Raw genomic sequence first — 24,552 nt, forward strand, 5'->3', positions numbered from 1 at the left:
CACAACTTCCCAATTGTTTGGAAAGATGTGGCTTTGCTTCGCTCTAATAAAAATTTATTGCAATTAGAACTATACAGACTCTTACCAGATGTAATTATAGAAAATTAATTATAGGTTGAGGAATCATTTTCTCCACACCAAAGGAGATGTTCGATGCCTCTTTGGGAACTGCTAATATGGTACAGTAAAAAGAATTTTTTGATGGAAGAAAAAGGTGCAGGTAGGGGACTATGTGGTAACACGGAGGCTATCCCTCAGCTATTCCATGCATGGAGGCATGTGTACACTGGCCTTCATGGTCCCTCCTGGGTGCTTGGACAAGAGATCCAGGTACTGAGTATGGTCTGGAAAGGGTTGCATGGGCTTCAGATGGACATGTCCTGGGGGAGTCCTCATCCTGTGGAGGGACTTGGCTGGAGCAAGACAGCTGAGCCTCTGAAGCATAGGGGTCCTGGTTGCCTGGATGTAAATGCTGCACTGCTTATCCTTATTACCAGACAATCAATCTTCTCAAATACCTCCTTCTCCTTCCAAACAAAACAAAAAAACTTCATGGTATTATGGTTAGCAAATTTAGGGTAGAATATTTTATATAATCTACTGATCACCTGTGTCAGAACCGAAGATACTTGTTTAAAAAAATGTAGCTTTCTAGCTGGGCATAGTGGTGCATGCATGTAATTCCAGTACCTGGGAAGCTGAGACAAGAAGATCACCAATTCAAGATCAGCCTCAGCAATTTAGTGAGATTCTCAGCAACCCAGCAAGATCTGGTTTCAAATAAAAAATAACTGCTGGATGTGGAAGCACATGTCTGTAATTCCAGTACTTGGGAGGCCTGAGATAAAGGGATCACAGGTTCGAGGATAGCCTCAGCAACTCAGTGAGACCCTGTTTCAAAATAATGTCAATCCTTAGACACACACACACACACACACACACACACACACACACACACACACACACACACACACACCCCGATTCCCTCCCCAGATCTAAGGAATCAAAATCCTGGGAATGAAAGCCCCAAATCTATATTTTCTTTTACAGGTGTCTCAAGAGACTCTGATATACTCTAAAGTTTCCGAATCCCTGTGGGGGCTGAGGACTTCGTTTAGTGGTAGAGTGCCTGCCTAGTATGCATGTGGTCTTGGGTTAGATTCTAAGCTTTGGGAGAAAAAAAACCCCTCATAATTACCATGGTAGACCCTCAGTTCAAACCAAATGGGGCTGAGCCAGTAAGGGGTTGATTAAACTGAAATGGAACTCTTAGTTATTCAGGTCAAAAAAAGTACTTGTGAACCATGAGCATCTGCTTTGTGTGTATGTGGTCTGTACCACTGGACACCATCTTCACAATAGTACAGCCACGCCATTCCGAGCCAATGTTGCCATGAGGAGCATCTTGTTTGAACAGTGTATTCCTGGAACTCTCTCTTTCTGGTATAGAGATAGGATAAGTCTGTTGTACATCCCAGGATAAGGATCACTTTTCTAGGTAATGTATTTGTCTTGTGGTTTTGTTTAACTCTTTTGGGTCAATCAGGAGATCAAGGATCTGATAAAAGCTGACTCTGTCTTGACATGTACACATACATTGTTTAGCATATGATTTTGATGCTCAACGTCCTTTCTAGGTTTTGAATAAATACTACAGGGATATCTTCATGACACTGAGCAACAACAAACACTCTTCAGTTGTGAAGCCAGGCATGGTGCTGCACGCTTATAACCCTAGTACTTGGTAGGCTGAGACAGGAGAAAAGCAGGTTGGTGGCCAGACTCAGCTACTTAGTCAGGCCTTCTGGAACTTAGACCATTTTTCAAAAAATAGGGCTGGGGGTGTACTTCAAAGGTGGATGCCCTGGGTTCAATCCCAGTACCAAAACCAAAACAAAACAAAAACTCTTCGATTGTGAAACACCAGCAAAACATTCACATAGTTGTTCAAATAAAACATATTTATAGGTGAAATTAGACAAAGGTTTTAAAGTCACTGATGTGTCTGGAGATACTTTTGAGATTCACCAAGGAAACTTTAGAGGCACCAGGCCTCTCTGGGATTGTTAAGTAAAAGAACTCCTCTCGAAGAGAATCTTTGGACATCCCAAAAGAGGAACTCCACTAGATCATCCTACAATAAAGGTCATGGTCCACAAGTCCAACCCAAGGATTCAGAAGCTACTGTCAGCCCAGTAAATTTTATTTGCCCTATTTTAAGATTGAGCAGAAAATGAAATATTACCAGAGAGTTAGGGATAACATTTAAGAGAAACCGGGGGGGAGGGGGGGCAACAAAGAGGAAAGAGACTATCTGGGAAGTCTATTTTTTTTTTTTTTGGGGGGTGGTACTGGGTTTCCTGGAAACCCTTCTACTTCCGGGCTACACTCCCAGACCTATTTTATACTTTTTTATTTGGAAACAGGGTCTCTTAAGTCAGCGAGGCTGGCTCCGAACCTGCACGATCTTCCTGTCTCCGCCTCCCAAGCGCGGGGATTACAAGCGTGCACCACCACACCCGGTGGAATAGTCTATTTTTAAGAAAATTTAAAACATACCATTTCTTCCCCATGAAGATAATACTCTGGATTCTTTACAAGCAAATAAAAAGGATTTTTTTTTTTTTTTTTGGTGCTGGTGATAAACTCAAAGGATTTGTGCATACTAAGTATATGCCCTATCACTGAATTATATCCCCAGCCTTAAAACAAATTTTTAAATTATTTTGTTTTTGTATTTTTTATTGTACTGGGTGTTGAACCCAGGGGTGTCCTACCTCTGAGCTATACCCCCAGGCTTGGTTTATTTCTTCTTTTGAAACAGGTCCTACTAAATTGCGGAGGGCCTAAATTGCTAAGGCTGGACAAGAACCTGTAATCTTCCTGTCTCAGCCTCCCAAGAACTGGGATTTCAGGTGTGCGCCACCAGGCCTGGTCTAAGTTTTTAGAAAATTATATTTATATAACCCAATTCTGTTTTTCAGAATCTATTATCTTCAAACATGCGAATGTAAAATAAGTAAGAACAAGCTTATGTTAAAACTATTTTCCCTTTTAATGAATGTTTTCTAGTGTCTACAATATTTATAAGTAACTTATTTTAGGTTAATTAGATTTGACTTTTTCAAAACAACACGAGCAAGAGTCACAACTACCAGAGAGATAATCTCAGGGGCAGTTCAACTCAGCAAGTTACTATGGAATCCCCGACTTCTGGGGAGAATGCCCATGATGGAAAGGGTACCCTTCTAACTTACTAGTTTTCTCTATATCAGTAATTCATAAATTGCAGGATGCATAAGAACCACTAGGGTTTGTTATTAAAAGAAAATATAGATCACTGAGCCCTACTCTCAGACATCGGGATTCAGAAGGTAAGGCTCAGGAATCTATTTTAAACAAATAGGTGATTCACTGCTCTAAACGGGTCATATTAAAAAAATTTGAAGCCAGGCATGGTGGTGCACGCTTGTAATCTCCGCGCTTGGAAGGCAGAGACAGGAGGATCACACAGGGTTGAAGCCAGTCGCGCTGGCTTAAGAGACCGTTTCCAAATAAAAATATAAAAAATAGGTGTCTTGGAGTGTAGCCCGGAGGTAGAAGAGTTTCCAGGAACCCCAGTACCACCAAAACAAAAACAAAAACAAACCAAAAAAATTTGAATTTTTAATATCCAGCCTCAAAAAAATCAGTATGGTCTGATAAGTTCAGACTTAAAGATGTCTTGTTAATTTATTGCAGCCATCTTCTTCACAATGCCAAATTGTAGTATTAAAATAGTCTGGCTTAAATGTGGACACAAAACCAAGTAATATAAAAAAAATGAGGCCAACATATTCTTCTTTTAAGGTATGACGCACTCTTTGGGGTTACAGACATGCCATCATCTAATTTCAAGTCTAGGCCCAATGGAGCGTTTAAGTGATTATCACTGAAGAGCTCAACCCAAGTAAACTTCCCCCTCCTTCTTTCCTTCCTTCCTTTTTTTTTTTTTTTGTGGTACTGGGAGTGGAACCTAGGGGCCTTCTACCTCTGGTCTATACCCTCAGTTTTATTTTATTTGGAAATACAGTCTCACTAAATTGCTAAGAGTCTCACTAAGTTGCTGAATCTTACTTCAAACCTATGGTCCTCCTGTTTTAGACTCCCAAGTACTGAGATTATAGGCATGTGCCACCATGCTCGGCCCAAGCAGACATTTCAACATGTCTACATCTGAGCTGCAGAATGTATAACACAGTGGCAGAACCTTCTCTTCCTTCAAATTCAAAAGTTAATCTGAATGCCAGGAGTGGTGGCGCACGCTTGTAATCCCCGCGCTTGGGAGGCGGAGACGGGAGGATCATGCAGGTTCGAAGCCAGCCATGTTGGCTTAAGAGACCCTGTTTCAAAATAAAAAATTATAAAAATAGGTCTGGGAGCATAGCCCAGAGGTAGAAGGGTTTCCAGGAGCCCCAGTACCACCAAAAAAAAAAAAAAAAAAAAAAGTTAATCTAAGGATTGGCTTCATATCTAGGTGATAGACTATCCTTTAAGGAATAAGCTTTTGGAATAGAGTTCTAGTTCATAGGTCTTGATAGAATAACTACTTCTTAGTGTGTGTGTGTGTGTGTGTGTGTGTGTGTGTGTGTGTGTGTGTGTGTGTGTTTTACAGGGAAATAAAGATAGGAAAGTTCTATCACTTAGCTACACCCATAAGGTCTATTTTATTATTTTTTACTTTGAAACAATGGCTTGCTAAGTTGCTGAGACTGGCCTTGAACCTGTGATCTTTTATTGGCCTCACAAGTACAGGAACTAATGGCTGTGCCATGGCACCCAGATGAATAACTCTTTCTTTCTTTCTTTTTTTTTTTTTTTTTTTGTGGGTCTGGGGATGGAACCCAGGAGCATTTGACCTTCGAGCTATACCCCCTGCCCTAGTTTTTTTTATTCTTTTAATTTGAAACTGGGTCTCACTGAGTTGCAGAGGGCCTCACTAAGTAGCTGAGGCTGTGAACCGCGATCCTCCAGTCTCAGCCTCCCGAATGCTGGGATTACAAGCGTGCGCCACCACGCCCAGCAACTATTTCTTAATACAACTCACAGCCAATTAAGAGAGGAACCTGGGTGAGTGGTGGGGTAGCACAAAGGGATATTTTGTTCCATTAAGATATGAGTCGAGCTGGGCACGGTGGTGCACACTGATAATTTCAGTACTTGGGAGGCTAAGACAGGAGGCTCATAGGTTCAAGGTCAGACTTAGCAACTGAAGAGACTGTTTAAAAGGGCTAAGAGTATATCTCAGAGATATAACTCTTCTGGGTATAATCTCTAATACTAAAAAGAAAAAAACATGTCAATTCAGAATTGGTGATGAAGGTGCTATTTTGGTAAAATTGCTCAAATTTACCTTGCTATCTCTTGTCTGGTTAGGAATTTCAGGCTGATTTTTAATATACTTTTAAAATTTTATGTTTGAAATTTACATATTAAAAATGACTAGTACCATTTTAAAGCCCAACCTCAAGATGACCTCATCATATAGACAATACTACTCAGTCTACTGCTTCCTTCAGACCCAGGCTCACTCATCAAACAAAAATTTTATTGCAACTGCCCCCAGTTTGGAGAGATCTCAGAAGACCATCTCCAGGAAAATTCAGGAGCTTTAAAATCAAACACACATGGGGCTGGGATGTAGCTTAGTGGCAAAGTGCCTGCTTTGGAGGAGCAGCACAATGGGCTCGATCCCCAGTTCCAGTTCTAAAAAGAAAAAAAAAAAGGCCCCCTGGGGAAAAATACATAACCACAACTGCAACACACCCTTCTTAAAGAGCAGAGCCCTCCCAAGACTGAGCAAGGCCTGTTTCTCTTTGAATGACTGCCTCTGTGCCAGCTAGTCTTTCTGGTATCACAAAATGTTGCACATCTGAAATGCCTCTTAAGGCAGGTCTGAGCAACTGAAATGCATTCATCCATGTGAGAGAATCTTATCTGAAAAGCTATCCAGTGTATGACAACTACATGACATTTTGGAAAAGGCAAAATGATGAAGACAGTAAGTAAACCAGTGGTTGCCAGGGCCCCAAGGGAAGACAGTGACAAAGGGGTGAAACACAGGGGTCATTAGGCACTTGGCTTTTCTGTATGTGATTATAATGGTGGACATGCCACCATACATTGTCAAAGCAGAATTATAACACCAAGACTGAATCCTAATGTGAACTATAGATTTCAGTTAATAATAATATACCAATATTGGCTCATCAATTGTAAACTTTATATCATATAAGCATAAGATGTTAATAACAGGAAACTGGAGGAAGATATTGAGGGAGTATTTGAGAACTCTGTACTTTCCACTCAATTTTCTGAAAACCTAAGCTGTCTCCTAAGATAAATGATTAAAAATTAGATGTTAGGATATTTTTCTTTTTTGTGTGTGTGGTACTGAAGATGGAGCCCAGGGGGATTCTAACCTCTAAGCTACTCCCCAGCCCTATTTCTTATACTTTATTTTGAAACAGGGTCTTACACAGTTGCCAAGTGCCTCATTAAGTAGCTGAGGCTGTCCACAAACTGTGATCCTCTGGTCTCAGTCTCCCAAATACTGGGATTAAAAGTGTGCGCCACCATGCCTGGCTTGTTATTTTTATTTATTTTATTTTATTTATTTTTTGGTGGTACTGGGGTTCCTGGAAGCCCTTCTACCTCCGTGCTACACTCCCAGACCTATTTTTACATTTTTTAAATTTTGGAAACAGGGTCTCCTAAACCAGCGTGCACGGCTGGCTTCGAACCTGCACGATCCTCCTGTTTCTGCCTCCCAAGAGCGGGGATTACAAGCGTGTGCCATCATGCCCAGCTATTTTTATTTTTTGTAGTACTAGGAGCATTCTACCTCTGAGCTACACCCTTAGCCCTATTTTTTATTCTTTATTTTGAAACAGGGTCTCACTTAGTTGCAAATGGCCTCAATAAGTAGCTAAGGCTATCTATGAACTGTGATTCTCCTGTCTCAGCCTCCCAAATGCTGGGATTACAAGCGTGTACCACTATGCCTAGCTTTTTATGGTTTCCTTCCTTCCTTCCTTTCTTCCTTCCTTCCTTCCTTCTTTCTTTCCTCCCTCCCTCCTTCCTTCCTTTTTTGGTGGTACTGGGGTTCCTGGAACCCCTTCTACCTCTGGGCTATACTCCCAGACCTATTTTTATACTTTTTATTTGGAAATAGGATCTCTTAAGCCACTGCAGCTGGCTTCGAACCTGCGCAATCCTCCTGTCTCCGCCTCCCAAATGCAGGGATTACAAGCGTGCGCCACCATGCCCGGCATCTCGTCTCCTTCCTTCCCTTCCTTCCTTCGGTACTAGGGATTGAAACCAGGGGCATTCTACCACTGAGTTACACCTCCAGCACAATTTTTTTACTTGGAAATAGGGTTTCACTAAGTTGCTGAGGGCCTCACTACTAAGTAGCTGAGGCTGGCCTTGAATCTATGATCATCCTGTTTCAACCTCCTAAGTACTGGGATCACAGGTGTGTGTCACTATGCCCGGCTTCTATAATATTTTTCCTATGGCTCAATGCTCTAATGGCAAAACTGTTTAAGAAAATTTTGAGACCATGTCTGCTTCAAGTCTTTGTTTATTTAGATAACCCTCACCCCTGGCTTCTTTAAAGCGCAAGGAAAAAAAAAACACAGGAAAGTGCACAAATTGACAAATTTTTACTTACATAAATACCCACAAACTCTCATCCTTACAAAATAGAGACTGTTTCTAGAATCCCAAAGTCACCGTCTCACCCAGGGACCGTCCTATCCCCCAAAGATAGCCACCTGCTGACATCCAGTGCCGGCAAGCACTGCCTGCTCTTGTACTCAGCATGAAGGATGGTGTGGTGTGCACCTGCCCGGCTGCCATCAGGCTGAGGCCATCAGTGACGGTCACGAAGCAGTGGCCCACCTCCCCAGTGAGTCAGGGTTCCACATGCAAGTGTGCCCTGATTGTCTTACTCATCCCACGGCTAGTGCCACTTGAGTTGTATTCAGGCTATTACATACGGAGCCACTGTGAGCATTCTTAACCCTGCCACTGGGTGAAGGTATGCACTCATTTTTCTCAGTGCATAGGATTGAAACTGCTAGGTCAGAAAGAATATATATATATATATATATATATATATATATATATATATATATATATATATATATTAAGCTTTAGTAAATACTGCCGAACCTTCTTCCAATGTATTGTAACAGTAGGCACCTTAATTTTTCCAAGAGACTTTTTTTCTGACCATTTGTCAGGCTGGCTGTCAAAACAGATTAATAGTCCTTTAACTAATTATAATTAATAACTTCATCCCATGTTTTCAATAGAAAACACAACAGTGAATTTTCAGTTCTCCAATTATGTTACTGAAGATGGAGTACACTGTTGGTGGGTGCAAACACTTTGGGACAGGAGCACCTGTACACCCACATCCTGGAGCAACCACATACTTCAGTTCACAAAGGACCGTCCAGGCTTAGGCCTGCCGTCACAGCACATTTATAGCTTCCTACTATCATTCTTAAAAGTGGCCTGGATGAACAACATTTAACACTCATAGCAATTTCACACCTAGGTATATAAACAACAGATACAAAAATAAGGTACCAAAATATTTATAATTCATAACAGTTTTATTCATAATAACTTCAAAAGGAAATAACATACCTGTTTATAATTCATAGAATGAATATATAATGGTATATTCATACTTGAGATACTACTATAGAGTAACAAAAATGAGCAGATGACTGCTTCATAAAACATGGCTAAATCTCAAAATAACACATACACAAAATTTTGTTAGAATAAAGTTAAAAACCAGGCAAACTTAATTTTTGTGTGTGTGCCCTGGGGGTTAAAGCTAAAGACATTCTACCTCCAAGCTATACCTTCAACTACCTTTTTCCCCCCTCCCCTGCAGATCTGGGGATGGAACCCAGGAGCAACTGATCTTCTGGGCTACACCCCCTGCCCTATTTTTTATTCTTTATTTTGAGTCAGGGTCTCACTAAGTTGTGGAGGGACTAAGTAGCTGAGGCCATCCGCGAACCACGATCCTCCAGTCTTAGCCTCCTGAATGCTGGGATTACAAGTGTGTGCTACCACAACCGGCTATAATTTTTTTAAAAATTTAAAACAGGTTTTGCCGGGCATGGTTGCGCATGCTTGTAATCCCAGCATTCGGGAGTCTGAGACCTGAGGATCGTGGTTCACGGACAGCCTCAGTTACTTAGTGAGGCCCTCTGCAACTCAGTGAGACCTGGTTTCAAAATAAAGAATAAAAAATAGGGCAGAAGGTGTAGCTCGGAGGTTGAATGCCCCTGGGTTCTACCCCCAGACCTGAACAACAAATAAATAAATAAATAAAACAGGTTTCATGAAGTTGCAGAGGCTGACTTCAAACCTACGACCCTCCTCCCAAGTACTGGGATTATAGGTGTGTGCCACAACACCCAGCATATTTCCCTTTATCGTCAAGTGAACCTACAGTAGAAACTTACTGTCTTCACCTCCAAATATGTGGCCTATTTTGATGCTGCATATGTCTTTTTTTTTTTTGTACTGGGGATTGAACTCAGGAGCATTCTACCTCCAAGCTACACCCTAGTACTATCTTTCCTTCCTTCCTTCCTTCCTTCCTTCCTTCCTTCCTTCCTTCCTTTCTTTTCTATTTCTGTGGTACTAGGGATGGAACTCAGGGGCTTTTCTGCCTCTGAGCTACACCTTCAGACATATTTTATTTGGAAACAGGGTCTCACTAAGTTGCTGAGAGCCTCCCTAAGCTGCTGAGGCTGGCTTCAAACTTGCAATCCTCCTGTCTCAGCCTTCCAAGTACTGGGATTAAAAATGTGTGCCACCACACCCAGCCCTTATTCCTTATTTTGAAACAAAGTCTCACTAAGTTGTGGAAGACCTAATTAAGTAGCTGAAGGGGCCTCAACCTGTGATCCTTCTATTTCAGCCTCTCAAGTACGGAGATTACAAGCATACACAACCGGCTACTGCATGTATCTTATATGATAATATTACTTCTAATTTTACTAGATTTTTGCATAAACAACGATTCTTTTAACTATTAGAGTGAACCACATGTTATTGCCATTTTAAAGTAAAAATAAAGTATCAGTGATTTCATTTGAGTTTACTTAATATTCAGTTATTTTTGTATTACATGTATTCATGCAAAATGCTTCGAATCTTTGAGGAAACAAGGTAGGGTAAAAATCTAAATATAAAGCTGGGCGTGGTGGTGCACACTTGTAATCCCTGCACTTGGCAGACGGAGACAGGAGGATCGCACTGGTTTAAAGCCAGCCACACTGGCTTAAAAAAAAAAAGATTTGCCACTGTACATGTTGAATTCTTTAGTTTCCATTATTTGGTTATATTCCAACAATATGGTCATCAATAAAACACTCAAATACTTCCAAATTTATTTGTAGCCTATTTTGACAGTAGGAAAGCAGGATGACCAGCATATACTCACATAAAATCCAGTAACAAAATCAAACAGAAATACTGTTCCTAGCTGGAGTCATGATGCATACCCGTTGTCCCAGCTACTCTGGAGGATGAGGCAGGAGAATCACTTGAGCCCAGGAGTTTGAAGCAGCCTGGGCAACAGAGTGACCAGAACTCAAAACACAAAGCAAGTTGGACATGATGGCATAGGCCTGTAGTCCAAGTACTTGGGAGGCTGAGACAGGAGAATTGAAGGTTCAAAGTCAGCCTTAGCAACTACACAAGGCTGTCAGCAACTTAGTGAGACCCTGTTTCTAAATGAAAAAATAAAATACAGATGGGAGTATAGTTCAGAGGTAGAATGTCCCTAGGTTCAATCCCTAGACCACAAAATAAACAAACAAACAAACAAAAAAAGCAAACACTTAACCAAAAATGGCTTCCTAAAGTATTTAAAATGTTAGCATTTTATGAATTATTTATTTATTTATTTATTGGTGGTACTGGAGGTGGAACCCAGAGGCTTTCTACCTCTGGGCTATACTCCCAGACCCATTTTATATTTTATTTGGAAACAGGGTCTCACTAAGTTGCTGAGAGCCTCACTAAGTAGCTGAGGCTGGCTTCGAACCTGCGCAATCCTCCTGGGTCAGCCTCCCAAGTGCGGGGATTACAAGCGTGCACCACTATACTGGCTTTTATGAACAATTTAAAAATAATTTTTAGATCATTTAAAGTAAACCAATGGAGCCAAGTATGGTGGCACATACTTGTAATCCCAGCATTTGGGAGGCTGAGACAGGAGGATCGCAGTTTGCAGACAGCCTCAGCTACTTACTTAGTAAGGTTCTCTGTAACTCAGTGAGACCCTGTTTCAAAATAATAGGGCTGGGGGTGGAGCTCGGAGGTAGAATGTCCCTGGGATCCATCCCCAGTACTGCAAAAACAACAACAAAAAACCAAAACAAACAAACAAAAAAATGGGCATAACTATTTTCAGTGATATTGTACTTTTTTTTTTGGTGGTGGTGGTACTGGGGTTCCTGGAAACCCTTCTACCTCCGGGCTATACTCCAAGACCTATTTTTATACTTTTTAAAATTTTGAAACAGGGTCTCTTAAGCCAGCGTGGCTGGCTTTGAACCTGTGCGATCCTTCTGTCTCTGCCTTCCAAGCGCAGGGATTACAAGTGTGCGCCACCACGCCTGGCCTCGATATTGTACTTATTAACATTTGAGAATATGTTTACGGATGGGTTTAGTTTCAAGTCATGTGATTAATGCTAGAGCTAAATATTTTTAAATATATTTTTATTGGTGTACTGTAGTCAAACATGACAATGGAATACAAGACTTGTAATGGATATCCAAGTACACATTATCCAATTAGCTTTTATCCAATCCCCATCCCACACCTTCTCCCTCCCTCAATCCCATGATTGATTTGGTGATTAACTTTGATATATTTGTTTACGTACATCATGAGTTTCAAAGAGATTCCATCTTTCCCTATCCTATCCCCTCTGATTGGTCACCTTAATTGCTCCTCCATAGGGCCCTTTCTTCCACTAGATTTCCACCTATTATCCATTTCTTCCTAGTTTTTGCATATTAGGGAAAGCATCTGATTTTTAATTTTCTCTGATATTTCTCTGTGTATGCCGCACTGCAAGTTCCAATCCCACTCTTGAAGGCCCCAGCACTGGCCTGGCCCACCTGGCAGACTCTAATCCCGGCCTTGCTGGCTCCAGCTACGGCCTCACCACATGGCAGGCACCGATCCAGGCCTTGCTGACCCCAGCAATAACCTCGCCCCATGGCAGGCTCCGATCCCAGCCTTGTTGGCCCCGGCACCTGCCTCACTCTTCGGCAGGTTCTAATCCTGGCCTTGAAGGCCCAAGCACTGGCCTTGCCTCATGGCAGGTACCAATCCCGGCCTCACTGGCCCCAGCATCAGCCTCACCCCTTGGCATGCTCCAATCCTGGCCTCTGAGGCCCCAGCACTGGTCTTGCCTCATGGCAGGCTCCAATCCCAGCCTTGCTGACCCTGGCACTGGCCTCACCCCTCAGCTGGTTTTGATACCAGCCTTGGAGGCCCCAGCACCAGCCTTGCCTCACGGCAGGCCCTGATCCCATCCTCGCTGGCCCCGGCACCGACCTCACCCCTCAGCTGGCTCTGATACCGGCCTCGGAGGCCCCAGCACCTGCCTTCCCTCATGGCAGGCCCCGATTCTGCGCTTGCTGGCCCCGGAACCGGCCTCACCCCTCGGCAGGCTCCGATCCCAGGCTCAGAGGCCCCAGCACAAGCCTTGCATCATGGTAGGCTCCGTCCCGGCCTCGCTGGCCCTGGCAAAGGCCTCACCTATCGGCAGGCTCAGATCCCAGCCTCACTGGCCTGACACCTGCCTCAGAGGCCCAAGCACCAGCTCTGCCTCACGGCAGGCACTGATCCTGGCCTCGCTGGCCCTGGCACCAGCCTTACCCCTTGGCAGGCTCCAATCCTGGCCTCGGAGGCCCAAGCACCAGACTTGCCCCACAGCAGGCTGCTGGAGCTAAATATTTAAAATAGGCACTATGATATTGAGGGAAATACACCAGCTGATGTGTGCATGTATGTTTGTATCACTCTGAATCTCACTATAATATATAATTACAGTGTACCAATAAAAGTATAAAAACATGAATTGGCTGCTGTACATGTATTCTACTTCTATTAGTCCCTTGATTGTAGGGATAATTTTGAAATCATTTTTGTATCCTAGAATTTAGCATTCTGATTCGGTAAGAATAGGTACATGCCAGGTGTTGTGGCGCACGCCTGTAATCCCAGCGCTTAGGAGGTGGAGACAGGAGAATCGCGCAGGTTCAAAGCCAGCCGCACTGGCTTAAGGGACCATGTTTCCAAATAAAAAAATATAAAATAGATCTGAGAGTGTAACCCGGAGATAGAAGGGTTTCCAGGAACCCCAGTACTACCAAAAAAAAAAAAAAAAAAAAAAAGGTACACAAACACTGATGAACTATATATAAAAGATTATAGGATTCTTGAAATCCTACTCAGGTGATTACTATTCATTCTATTGTTCTTTGTGTTGGATGAGAATATTAATAGGCAGATAGATAAATGTGCTAATATACAAGACCCAAATAATGTACTAGTTCTTACCTGATGTGGACTGCTTCATCATGTTATGCATTAAGAAACAGTAAAAAAAAAGTAAAAAATGTAGAATTTATTTAATAAATAATACTTAAGACATATGACACATTTATCACAACTTAAGAAGATAACAGAATCTTAGCTTTGTACTATCAACAAAAAAAAATAGAGTTTAGGATTTCTCTGCATTCATTAAACAATGCTGGCCCCCAAAGCATTTAGTAATTAGAAAAGGAAAGTAGTAAGTTAAGGCATTATATAACCTACAAAGAAAAAAGCACAAAATGCTGTATAGTTAATAAGAAAACAGGAAGCTGTTATATTCATAATCTAACGAATGTAGGTTTTGACAGGAAATAGTTTCAAACTGTATGATAGTAAAGATTCAAACATTATAATAAAATACTGTTAAAAATCATCACATTTCACATAAAAATTTTCATTGAGGGCTGAAGAGGCCAATAGCACTCTTTTTGTGGGTAACCTTGAAACCAAAGTAACTGAGGAATTCCTTTTTGAGCTTTTCCACCAGGCTGGGCCAGTAATAAAGGTGAAAATTCCAAAAGATAAGGATGGTAAACAAAAGCAATTTGCATTTGTGAATTTCTTTTTTTTTTTTAGGTATCATTATCTTTCTTCTTACTACTACTACCCATTCATTAGAAGAGATATGTAGACTAGCTGCTTAGATGTAAAATGAATAAAGTGTCAAGAGGTTAATTCCTACTTCATTATCATCAAAACTGCCCAGACAACATCTCTACTTAGAAAGCATCTTTGCTTTTGCATGACTTTAATCCAGTTTATGGCAACTGATTATTTTGGACAAAGCATTGCTCACTTGCTGTCGCCCTCTTTTTATTTTATTTATTTATTTATTTATTTATTTATTTATTTAGTGTGGTACTGGGGACTGAAGCCAGGGACATTCTACTTCTGAGCTGCATCCTTAGGCCTTTTTATATTTTTTTAAAATTTTATTTATTTTATTTATTTTTTTAATTTTTTAAAAATTTATTTATTTTTTTATTGGTGCACTGTATTCATACATCATAGTGGGATACAAACTTTTGTAGACATACATGCACACATCGCCCAGTCAGCCCCAACCCGATCCCTACCCCATTCTCTCCCCATCCCTCCCTCCCATGCTTGGCTTAGTGGTTGACATCTAGTATTATAGCAATTTATCCAAAATTAAAAATGATAATCTCACATAACAGTTTCATTTGTCTGATACCAAGCTTTTGATGACTTAAAGATAACATTTCAATATTTCTTTTTACTTTCTTTCTTACCAGAGAATATTTTTTTTCTATTTTTTTTAGGTGAAACTATCATATACTTATATATTTATTTTTCAGACAAAAACTCTATCCTAATATGGAATATGGACTCAAGATACCCAAAACGATCTTGAAATAGAACAAAGCAAGAAGATATATATTTTCTGATTTCAAACCATATAAAGCTACAATAATTGAAACAGTATAGTACTATTCTAAAGGCAGATATATAAACCATTGGAGTTAAATAAAAGCCTAGAGCTAAATTCTTCCCTATATTGTCAAGTTATTTTTGACAAGGTTTCCACGAACATTTGGTGGTAGAAGTAATAATATTTTAACTAAATATTGTTGAAACATAATAATTACATGGAAAAGAATAAAGTTGGACCCTTACCTAATCCCATATACAAATATTAACTCAAAATAGATAAAAGACCTAAATATAAATCTTAAGACTATAAACTTTTAGGAGAAAATCTGGGTCATAAAACCTCACAACACTGAAATTAGCAGTGATTTCTTGGATATGATTTCAATGGCACAGGCAACAGAAGAGTATACAAACTCCCTAAAAAAAAAAAAAAATATTGTATATCCAAAAACAATGTAAACAGAGTTAATAGTTACTAATAGAATGGGATAAAATATTTCCAAATGCTATATCTGAAGGTATATTAATATTCCAACTAGAAATCCTAAAAATTAACAACAATAAAGGCAAACAATACCATTTAGAGATAGGTAAAAGACTAACATAAGTAATGAATCTCCACAGATAACCAATCTTAGTTGTCTGTTGGATGGAAAATCTTGTTTCTCTGGTTCTGGTGTGTGTTACCTATTTCTTCTTTGTAGTTAATCTCTTTGAGTATTTTCTCTAGTGCTGGTTTTGAAGACAAAAATTCCTTCAGTTTCTGTTTGTCATGGAAGCTTCTTATTTCTCCATCTAATTTGATAGAAAGTTTTGCTGGGTAGGAAATTTTTGGCTGGAAGTTGTTTTCTTTCAGAGTTTGGAATATGTTACTCCAAGCCCTTCTGGCTCTCATGACTTGGTTTGGGAAGTCTGGAGTGATTCTAATTGGTTTGCCTCTGAATGTCACTTGGCCCTTTGTTTTTGTTGCCTTTAAGATTCTCTGCTTGGCTTCCACATTGGTCATTTTGACAATTATGTGGCGTGGGGATCCTCTTCTCCGATCCTGTCTAAAAGGGAGTTCTATAAGTTTCCTGGACCTGTGTATCAACCTATTGCTCTATGTTTGGAAAATTTTCTGCTATTACTTTCTTGAAGAGATTGTTGATCCCTTTGGTTTCACTTTCTTTTCCCTCCTCTATTCCAATTATTCTTAGGTTAGCTCTCTTAAAATGGGCCCATATTTCAATATCAGATTCCTGCTGTCGGATATTTTTTCCTAGATTAGAAACTATGCGTTCATTTTTGGAATGATCATCTTCTAAGAGCGAGATTCTGTTCTCCATGTGGTCTAATCGGTTGTTTGTGCTTTGAATTGAGGCCTTTACTTCATTAATTGCATCCTTTATCTCTTTTTGGCTCTCTCTGAGTTCTTTTCGAAGCACCTCTATTATTTCTACAGTTATTTTCCTAATTTGATCTTCTAGAAATCTCTGATTTTCTGTTTTATCGGGTTCTGATGTTGTGGAGTTGTGGGCATTCATTGCTCCAGTATTATTCCTCTTTCCCATGATTTAGGAAGTTTGTGCCTTCTCTGGGTTCTTCCCTTGGGTCACTATGACTCACTTAAGGTGTTCTGGATCTCGAGTCAGTAGTATCTCAGACCCCACTACTCCTTTACTGGGTTGTATCACAGAGTCTCCGACCTAGAGAGTCGATAGAGGCTGCTTTAGACTGTGGGGGGTGCCAGGTTGCACGTTCTCCTATGGTGTGATATCTCTGCCACCACCACTCCCCCACTGGGTCAAGTCCCAGGGAGTACAGTACTGGGATTTCTCCTCTGTGGCCCACAATTTGACTCACTGTTCTTGAGTATGCAGATGTAGCTGTACTGGATTCGGTGAATTCTCTGCTGCTGCTGCCGCCGGTGGCAATATGGCGCCGCTGCTACGTCCTCGGCCGTGAGGCTGGCGTATTTCTTCTTGGTTTTGACTTCCACTCTGAATCCCTGCAGCGTGTGCTGAGCTCAGCCACTGGGAGCTTTAGATTTTACCTGCGGCGAGAAATCCCGCCTGGCTGTTCCACAGCGGCTCACCTCGGCTTGCTGTAGCCGTCCGGTGAATTTGCCGCTGCCGCCGGCAGTATGGCGCTGCTGCCGCGTCCTCGGGCGTGAGGCCGGTTATCTCCTCTGTGGCTCTGAGCTCTGTTCTCAGTCCGCTTTCTCTCTGGAGCCTGGTGATTTTTTTGTTTCTCTGGTGATGGTGTTTTCTGGCTATGAAAGGCCAGAATTGTGGTAATGGAGATTGGTTGTTAGCGGGGCTCTTAAGCCCCGCTTTTCTCGGTCGCCATCTTCCCGGCGCATTTGTGAATTTCAAGCATGAAGTATCTGTTCCTTATGCTATGAATCTACTTAATGGCATCAAACATTTTGGAAGGCCCATCAAAATTCAATTTAGACCAAGAAGTAGTCATTCTTCACAGGATGTCAGTTTGTCATACCCCCAGCATCAGTCTGGAATTTCAAGTCCAACCCCCACATCTCCTAGCAGGTATGAAAAGACTGTAGAGATCATGACTCCATCAGTCTAGGCAATTCAGAGGTCATTTTCTTCTCCAGAAAGCAGTGATGAACAATGTTTTGAGACAGATATCATATGGTGGGAAATTTGGTTCTCCACATGTGGATCAGGCAGGATTTTCACCATCACCTCAGTCACATGTACTTTTAACCAGTCTTCAAGCTCCCCTTGACATCAAGATACACCTTCATCATAGCATAAAGACAGAATTCTCATCCTTACCTATCAAATAGACATTTTAGCCATGAACAGCATTACAGCGATCATATGATCATCATTACAGAGGAAGCAGAGATCATTTTGTCTATAAAGATAGTAATTATGATGGTTGGAGCCATGACTATGATAATAGAAGATACAGTAGTAGAGATGGAAAATGGCACTAAATTGACACTAAGTTGTTAAAGGACATTGTTTTATGGGGTAATTTTAGGCCTTGTTGACCTAAAGTTGGTCTGGAAATATTTAGGAAAACTACAGATTTACAAGTTGCCACATTCCTATATACATTTTTAAAAACCTATAGCTAGCCAGGTGTGGTAGCGCATGCTTGTAATTCCCGTGCTTGGGAGGCGGAAACAGGAGGATCGCACAGGTTCGAAGCCAGCCACGCTGGCTTAAGAGACCCTGTTTCCAAATAAAAAAATATAAAATAGGTCTGGGAGTGTAGCCCGGAGGTAGAAGGGCTTCCAGGAACCCCAGTACCACAAAACAAAACAAAACAAAAACCTATAGCTACTGTTTAATACAGAAGAAAGAAGAATTGTGGTTTCAGTTTTATTACATTAATAACCTTCTGCCTCAGAGTTTTATGAGGAAGGAAAAGTTTTATGCAAAAGAAAATGCCACAATTCCTAGTAATTTTATTTTATTTTGGGTGATACTGGGGGTGGAACCCAGAGGCTTTCTATCTCCGGGCTATACTCCCAGACCTATTTTATACTTTATTTGGAAACAGGGTCTCACTAAGTTGCTGAGAGCCTCACTAAGTAGCTGAGGCTGGCTTTGAACCTGTGCGATCCTCCTGTCTCAGCCTCCCAAGCGTGCGCCCCACGCCCGGCCCTAGTCATTTTAGACTGCTTAAGAAGTATGAACTGTAGAGTGGCTGTATTATAAAGCAGATATTTTGATTATCTGTTACCCTTTGTATTGTAAGAAATTTGTTAGTGAATCAAATTTTGGTGTGTATGATAGAAAACATCCAAGTTGATAGCCTGAAATGACTAGCTGTATTTTGTTAATAAGAAAATAAAAATTTTTAGTGAGAAAAAAAATTTTAATTGAAATTTTAAAGAAGAAAGAACTTACAGGGATGACTATTCAGAGGTTTCAAAGGTCTCCATAATCATTAAATATATGTAAGTTTTTTTTGTTGTTTGTTTGTTTTTTGCGGGTCTGGGAATGGAACCCAGGGGCATTCGACCTCGGAGCTACACCCCTGCCCCATTTTTTATTCTTTATTTTGAAACCGGGTTTCACTGAGTTGCAGATGCCTCACTAGGTAGCTGAGGGTGCCTGTGAACCACAATCCTCCGGTCTCAGCCTCCCAAATGCTGGGATTACAAGCGTGCGCCACCACGCTGGGCCTATGTAAGTATTTTTAAATTTTTCATTAATCTACTTCGTAGTTAAACTTTATTAGGTAAGTCAAACTTCTTTATGAAATGAAGTATCATAATTTTTCAGTTTTGCAGCCTCCAAATATAAGTAATAAAAAAACCAAGAAATCTATGCTGAGAAAATTTGATCACCTAGGCAAGTGTCCCTGTGGATCAAGAAGATAACATGTTCTGTATGTGTTTGCTTTTTATAGCACATTGCAGGATACTGGGAACTTGAAAAAGGGCTCACTTTAACATTTGATTTTAAAGAAACACAATGAATTACACTTTTTCAATGTTAGAAGTGTAGTGGAATTAATAACAAATCTTTCTATTTATAGGCTGCTGTACAGTTAAAAGTGCTTCTGTGCACATTATTTCAAGTTAGAAAAAATTTCCCCCCTGTGTGTGATTGGAGCTTGCATTATACAGACAACTAACATGTTCAGAGATTCAAAAGAATAAGAGGAAGGACTGCATTTGGTATTCTGAAAGACAATCAATCCACAACAAAGTGGAAAAAAGTCATCTAAACACCAAAAAAAAAAAATCTCTAACCAAATGAACTTTGATCACTTCTAGACAGGGTTTAAACCACTGAAGTGAGTCATGTGATACCAAGTGAGCTGCAAAACAGTTGCACTAAGTTTCCAAGACTGAGTCATATCAGATTATAAAGCTCCTATTTGTACATTTGCTCTGTATAATCAATCTTTGTAAAACACAGAGCTATGACCTCTTGATTTAAATGTAACATTTCTGGTGTACAATATAAAAAGCTTAATAGTATGTTTACTTAATATGGGAAGGTGGCTATAAAATTCAATAATCACATAGATTGTATTTCTATGTTCTAGAGGTTTTACTTTTTTTCTTCCCTAGGGTTTGGTCTGTAATTTTGCTGGATTTCTTTTGGAACACCTTTAATAAGTTTCTCAGTTTTCAAATTTTAAAATAAATGGAAATGGAAAATGATATGCTAAAATTTTCTTAATTATCAGCTTCTTTAAAGCCGAATTGTAAACATGATAAAGATTAAAACTAGTAACAAGCACAAAACCCAAAAGATTTCCAGAGAATCAGAACAGGAAACCAATAAAAGCGATCATCTGGAGGTCACAAGTTCTCGATCATGGCATGCCCAATCCCTATCTACAGTACTGAAAATCAGCCTAAGTTAAACATTCAAGAACTCTACTGACATATTACTTAAATATCTAAAAGTAAAAATATCTAAGCAAATAATAGAGAACATTAAAATAAAAAATTATAGAGTCCATGTAAGATGTACAAAATGCAATAGTTAAAACTCAAGAATTTAGAAGCAATGAAAAAATGTACCCACATTAATAAGTGAAGAAGTTAGAATGTTTGGAATGTTTGGAAGAAACTTACAGTCTGCTTGTCACAAGAGCAGGAAGGGGGGGCGTCATCTGCCGAGAACCCTTAGCCTTTCCATAGTACACACGTATCTATCTAGTATTCTGGGCAAACAAAATGAAACTGCCCCTGAATACCTACTTCCTGGCAGCTGACACATCTTGAAAAAAATCGAAACCATTAACATTATTTAGATGGTACTCTAATGTCAGCGGTGATGAGGCTAGGAATGTGTGAGGTTCTATGTAAATGTGTGAGCAATTACAGGAAATAAATCACTTCACACTTGTTTCAGTCTGAACTTTTAAAGCTACATCAAAGTGCCACATCACTTTAATTTGATTTAACCTTTAGCCAAAACATTTAAAAAACTCAAACGATTAGCAAAATACCCTAATGAAAATGTACTTTTTTCCCCCCCTTCTGGACTGAGTTTGTTAAGAGGAGTAATTGTTCTCTAGAGCTATACAATGGGTTTCCATCAGTCCATCCAATCACTGAACCACACGTGCACTGAGATCTTAGGTGACAAGCCTTGTGCTAGAAGCTGGAAAGGAAGACAAGTAAAGGCAAGGCTCTGGCCTTCCTGAGTTCAGGGCCTCAAGGGAGAGACAGCAAACAAACAACGGACTCCAACACCACACACAGTGTCAGGTACACCCGCAGGTCCATGTGCTGGCCAGCAGGGAGAACTGCTAGGAAGGAAGAAAACGGTAACGCCTGCCGAGTTGGGTCTTGGTGAGCAGGTGTAAGGAGGGGAAATGAGGGCACAGGTGGCAGAGTGAAAGTCCCAGAGGCCCAGGAACGTATTATATGCTGGGAAACTGCAAATGATTTAGACAGGCCTCAAGATAAGATGGAGGAAAGCCGGGGCTAAACTACGAAAAAACTACAGTGGTGTAGAAGAATTAGAACTTTATGGTAAGGTGTGGTGGCACATGCTTATCACTCCTGTACTTGGGAGGCTGAGATAGGAGGATGGCAGGTTCACAGCCAGCCTCAGCTACGTAGAGAGGTCCTTCACAACTTAGTGAAGCCCTGTTTTAAAATAAAAAATAAAAAATAAGGCTGGGGTGTAGCTCAGAGGTAGAATGCCCCTGGGTTCAGTGCCCAGTACCACAAACAAACAAACCCCAAATACAACTTTATCAAGAAGGCTGTAGGGAAGAGCCACCAAAGCAGTGAGCAATGCATTAGACTTATCATTTATCTACGACACTGTACAGTATACATTTTTATATATTTGGCATAAGAAAACTTACTTAGGGCTGGAATATAACATACACATATGCATCTTTCTCTTTATGTCTCAGGAACTGTTTTTTTTTTTTTTTTTTGGTAGTACTGGGGATTGAACCCAGGGGCATTCTACCTCTACGCTACATCTAAGCCTGATTTTTAATTCTTTATTTTGAAACAGGGTCTAAGCTGCAGAGCGCCTCAGTAAGTAGCTGAGGCTGGCTGAGAACCTGTCGTCCTCTTAGATCAGCCTCCCAAGTATTGTGATTCTAAGTGTGCACCACCACACCCAGATACCACACAGTATTTTAAGTGCTTTTCTAGTATTAACTATTTAATCCTTATATTAACCTCCAGGAGATAATTGAGGGACAAAGAGGTTAACTAATTTGCCCATAGTAACACAGGTAGAAACTGCTTAAGTTCAGTGTCTAAATGTATCAGGCACTGCCTCAGGTCCCATACTGCCTACACAGGCAGACACAAATTACCCAAATATTTACAAATAAAATGAAATATGGGATGGTAATCTAAGTTAAAAGAAAATAAAGAAGGTCTACTCACCCAACTAAATATATTATACTTGTTAAGTACCATGGTCTCATTAGTGGCTCAATAGCAATCTTAAATTTTTTTTAGGTGTCAGAACATTTAATAAATTTGAGAAAATTATGAATTAATTCCCCAAAAGATGCATGTATGTTTATATATAAAGTATTTGTTTTTTGTTTGCAGTACTGGGGATTGAACCCAGGGGCATTCTACCTCCGAGCTACCCTCCCAGCTTTATTTTCTTTTTATTCTTTATTTTTGAAACGGGTCTCATTGAGTTGCAAAGGGCCTCACTAAGTAGCAAATAGCTAAGGCTGCCTGTGAACTTCAATCCTCCTGTATTCCAGGATTACAAAGGTGCACCACCATGCCCGGCTAAAGTATTAGTAAACAAAAAACTTTTTTGTGTGTGGTACCAGTATTGAAGCCAGGGGCATACTACCTCCCAGGTATAACCGCAGCCCTCCCCGCCCCCCCTTTTTTTTCCTTAAACAAGGGTCTCACTGGGTTGCTGAGAGTCTAGCTATGTTGTCGAGGCTGGCCTCAAACCTGCAACCCTCTTGTCTCAGCCTCCCATGTACTGGAATTACAAGTGTCCATCATCATGCCTGGCTCTGTAAACACTTCTACAAGACCCCAACCATGGGCCAGAAACTCTGCAGAAGAGAGACTCTAAATTCTTAAAAATGGCTTTATTGAGACATAACTCACATTCCGCACAATTCAACTAGAGTGTATAATTCAGTGGATTTTGGTATATTCAGAGAGTTGTGCAACCATTATCAGAATCAATCTTAGGATACTTTTATTACCCCCCAAAAGAAACTACACACCTCTTACCTGTCATCCTCTAGCTTTTCCTCCTGCTCCTCAACACCAAGTAACCTCTAATATATTCTGCTATATGCTATTTCTAAGATTCTTCTATTTTGAGCATTTTTTGGGGGGGAGGGTCTGGGGATGGAACCCAGAGGCATTTGACCTCGAGCTATACCCCCTGCCCAATTTTTTATTCTTTATTTTGAAACAGGGTCTCACTAAGTTGCGGAGGGCCTCACTAAGTAGCTGAGGCTGTCTGTGAACCGTGATCCTCAGGTCTCAGCCTCCCAAAATGCTGGGATTACAAGCATGTGCCACCACGCCTGGCTATTTTGAGCATTTAATATAAATGTTATCATACAATATTTATGACCAATGTCTTGTTTTTATTGTCTACCTTGTAGCATGTATCAGTATTTCATTCTTTCTTTTATTAAATTTATTTCATACTGGGCTTTGAAGCCAGGGTAATTTTACCACTGAGCTATATCCCAGCCCTTTTATTTTAATTATTTATTTATGTATTTATTTATGTATTTATTTATGTATTTATTTAGTGGTACTGGGGGTGAAACCCAGGGACAGTCTACCTCCGAGCTATATCCCCAGCCCTATCTTTTATTATTTATTTATCTTTGGTGGTACTGGGGTTCCTGGAAACCCTTCAACCTCTGGGCTACACTCCCAGACATATTTTTATACTTTTTTATTTGGAAACAGGATCTCTTTAAGCCAGCAAGGCTGGCTTCGAACCTGCGAGATCCTCCTGTCTCCGCCTCCCAAGCGTGGGGATTACAAGCGTGCGCCACAATGCCTGGCAATTATTATTTATTTTGAAACAGGGACTCAGTGAGTTGCAAAGGGCCTCATTAAGTAGCTGAGGCTGTCCACAAACCGTGATCCTATGGTCTCAGCCTCTCAAATTCTGGGATTACAAGCGTGTGCTATCACGCCTGGCTATTATTTATTTATTTGTTTGTTTGTTTGTTTATTTATTTGTTTGTTTTAAACAAGGTCTTGTTAGGTTGCTGCGAGTCTTGCTACATTGCTGAGGCTGTCCTTGAACCTGAGTTCCCCCTGTCTCAGCCTCCCAAGTACTAGGGTTATAGGTATGCACTACCATACCCAGCCACTTTATTCTTTTATTGTGTAATATATTCCATTATATGAATATACTACATTTTACTTACCCACTCATCAGCTGATATTGACATCTCAGTTGTTTTCACTTTTTGGCTATTATGATCAATGTTGCTATAAATATTTATAAAAGTTGCTTCAGTTTATCTATTTTCTTATTTGTTTCT

At 40.5% G+C, this 24,552-nt stretch overlaps 1 protein-coding gene and 1 pseudogene across 2 annotated transcripts in view; one reads left to right on the top strand and one right to left on the bottom strand.

Moving 5' to 3' along the window:
• The window catches only part of EVI5 (ecotropic viral integration site 5), a gene marked incomplete at both ends in the record, with an annotated part of 177,174 nt that overhangs the window by 2,374 nt on the left and 150,248 nt on the right, over nucleotides 1–24,552 (bottom strand). The window lies entirely within an intron of this gene.
• Nucleotides 278–18,040, top strand: LOC308261015 (RNA-binding protein 7-like; annotated as a pseudogene). The gene is made up of 3 exons: nucleotides 278–330; nucleotides 14,104–14,254; nucleotides 17,440–18,040. The product of its transcript is annotated as an RNA-binding protein 7-like (transcript).

The sequence above is a fragment of the Muscardinus avellanarius genome, assembly GCF_963383645.1.
Source record: "Muscardinus avellanarius genome assembly, chromosome: 3".
NCBI classification, from domain to species: Eukaryota; Metazoa; Chordata; class Mammalia; order Rodentia; family Gliridae; genus Muscardinus; species Muscardinus avellanarius.